The 2,929-nt window shown below is 47.4% G+C and overlaps 1 protein-coding gene across 4 annotated transcripts in view; it reads right to left on the bottom strand.

Annotated features, from left to right (window-relative positions):
• Positions 1 to 2,929, bottom strand: part of Atp8a2 (ATPase phospholipid transporting 8A2) — a 726,716-nt gene that overhangs the window by 587,347 nt on the left and 136,440 nt on the right. The gene's annotated exons all lie outside the window — the stretch shown is intronic.

Genomic DNA, 2,929 nt, shown 5'->3' with positions numbered 1-2,929 from the left:
CCCCGCCCCGCCCCCAGCGCCCCGCCCTCCCCGGACCCGCCCGGCGGGGCGCAGGCGCTGCAGACAAAGGACGCGCGCGCAGCGAAGCCCCCGCCTGCGGGCAGAAGGCCCCCAGAGCCCGGGACGCGCTCTGGCTCCGGGCGACCTCTGATTGTTCTCAGGCCCCAGAGGCACAGAGCTCGGGAGACGCCCGCGTCCGGGGTGCCGCCCTCACCATCCCGCCTGTGGCCCAGCGCGCCGCTCTGTGACTGCGGTCCCCCCGCGCAGGGGCGCCTCAAGAGCGCACGACAGCCCCACGGAGAGGCCTCTCTGGCTGAGCTAGCTCTGCCAGTGTCCCTTCAGGGGCGTCTGCGTGGAAGGTGCACCCGCTGCCAAACCGCTGTTCCATCCTCAGGGCAGTGCCCCAGCCAGCCAGGGACCCTCCTGGAGACCTGACCTCTGCAGAGAGGGGTCTGAGAGGAGAGGCTACAGAAACAGAAGTGCCCCAAAGATGAAGGCTTACTGTCCTTAAATCTGCCTTCATTGTAAAACCTGCCAGCTTTTCCACCTCTCATGTTGAGCATCATTTAAAAAGTAAAATGCACATCTTATTAGAGTAAGCCTCAAAATGCAAAAAAATACTGTGCATTGTCATACTTTTGAAAGACAAAGTTTTGGCTGAAACCTTTTTTTAAAATGATTATGAGGAGTGGGCTGAGGAGATAGATCAGCGGCATAAGCACCTGCCTGGCAAGCACAAGGACTGGAGTTCAATCCCCAGTACCACACACCTTGCCAACCCCAGAATCCCAGGCACACCGTGTAGGCCACCAAAATCAGGCAAGGTGGCCCACGCCTGTAATCCCAGCACTGAAGAGCTGAGACAGGAGGATCACTATGAGTCCGAGCTGTGCAGCAAGACCCTGTACCAAATAAGTAAAAGATTTTTTAAATGATTATGAGAGGGACTGGGGAGACAGCTCAGTAGAATAAGTGCTTGCTGGCAAGTGCAAGGGCCTGAGTTCAATCCCCAGTTCTGCCAAAAAAAAAAAAAAAAGATTATGAAGATTATAATCCTCAGCATAAGAGATGGACAAACAAAACACAAAATTAGATAACTGTCATGCTATCCTGAATATTAGATAAAAGGTAAATCAGAAGTAGACTAAGATGTCACCCAAGTCAAGAGTACCTGGTGAGTGCATGCTTGGGGTTCATGACAGGGCCACTGGTCACAGGCCAGGTATACACCAGCATTCTTACCACTGATTTAATGTGGAGAATATTTTTGCAAGCAGCCTGCATGAGAGCACTGCTTTTCTTTCTGCCGTTTACCTGGCCTTGTTTCCCTCCATGGAAATTATCACCATTACCTGACATTACTTATTTAAGGTTATCTTCCTGCACCCAAGAATGAGAGTTCCAAGATAGCAGAGACTTACTTGGTTCACTGCAGTGACCTCAACATCCCAAACTTGCCTGGCACATAGTGAGCATTCCTGTTTGCTGGTGAAACAGATTGTCTTTAACCAGGTCATATTAAAGGTCCTTTTGAGTTCCCCAAAAAGACAAGTAGTGACATGTGTGGAGTGCAAGTCATATACACTAGTTTGGATCAGAACAGTTCCCTACCCAGACTGGGTCCTTCAGTGGCTCTGAACTCTAGGAGCTCTCGATATGGCCCGACTCCAGGACCCTTCCCTCACAGACTGCAGTGCTGTTTGGTTCTTGTTTTTTAAACCAGCGCTAATGGGCAGCCACAATTGAGGAGCATTTGTTAGGTACTGCTGGTATCATAAAAACAGCAGATCCAGCTCTAGCCCTCTAAAATGTTAACTACCTTAAGATGCAAAGCTACAACCATAGGAACAACTGTTAGTGCTCTGTAATCAAGTGACCAAGCATGGGATGGGCAGTGCTAGAGAGGCTCACAAGTCATCAGCTGCTCTGCTAATGAATGGGGTAGAAAAGTGGCAAGCATGGGCTCAGGGGACCATGGAAGAGCCTGAAGGAATGGGTAAGGTTCGTATATCAGAAAAAACAAGCACATTGTGGGTTAGGGCAAAGGCAGCTTAAACAAATTTTGTCAAATAGACAAAGTTTTACCAGGGACGGATTTTTCAGCAATCAGTGTTCAAGGCCCAGAACAAAAAAGCAGCTCAGAAAAACACAGGCTGTAAAGGATTAATGCCAGCTAAAGAAGGATAAACCTCATCCTGAAGGTCCTCAGAAGCCATGGAAGGTTTCCAGCAAGAGAAGAGCATCCTGCAGTGCTGGCCACAGAAAGAAGACTGATTTGTAGATAAGATGGGGGAGTGGTCAGGCTTGGTAGTACAGGCCTGTAATGCCAGCACTAGGAAGCTGAGAAAGGAGGATCACTCCAAGTTCAAGGCTAGACAGTGCTACACAATGAGTTCAATGCCAGAATAAATTGCATAGTGAGGCTTTGTCTCAAAACGAAATAAAAAGATGAAGAGGCAAAAAGAGTGAGGGGAAAAACAATGATAGTGAGTACCAGGAGACAGTTAATTCTACGATGTAGAAACAAGATGATGAAAGTACCAATTCAGTGAAGAATGGGAGAAAACACAGGCATGAGAAGCATCTCAGAAGATAATTTGGCAAGAAGGTGGGAAGGAAATTTGAAAGCTAGGGTTTGAAAAGGTTGGTGCAAAACCAAACAAGCAAAGAAACAAACAACAAAAATAAGCACTGATAAAAATAAGAATGGAAAAAGTAGTTTCTCCAAACAAGAACTGAAATGTTGCATAACAAATACTGAAGTTAAAAATGATTGACACAAACAAGGAATGATGACAGAGCTAAGGGAAATAACATCTCCCACATGCCTAGCATGTACCAATGTTGTTCATGATCTTCTTCTTCTTCTTCTTCTTCTTCTTCTTCTTCTTCTTCTTCTTCTTCTTCTTCTTCTTCTTCTTCTTCTTCT

This window comes from Octodon degus, unplaced genomic scaffold (genome assembly GCF_000260255.1).
Source record: "Octodon degus isolate 3935 unplaced genomic scaffold, OctDeg1.0 scaffold00038, whole genome shotgun sequence".
Lineage (NCBI taxonomy): Eukaryota > Metazoa > Chordata > Mammalia > Rodentia > Octodontidae > Octodon > Octodon degus.
Note: the sequence above shows the minus strand (reverse complement) of the source record. Positions and strands in the feature narration are given on the sequence as shown.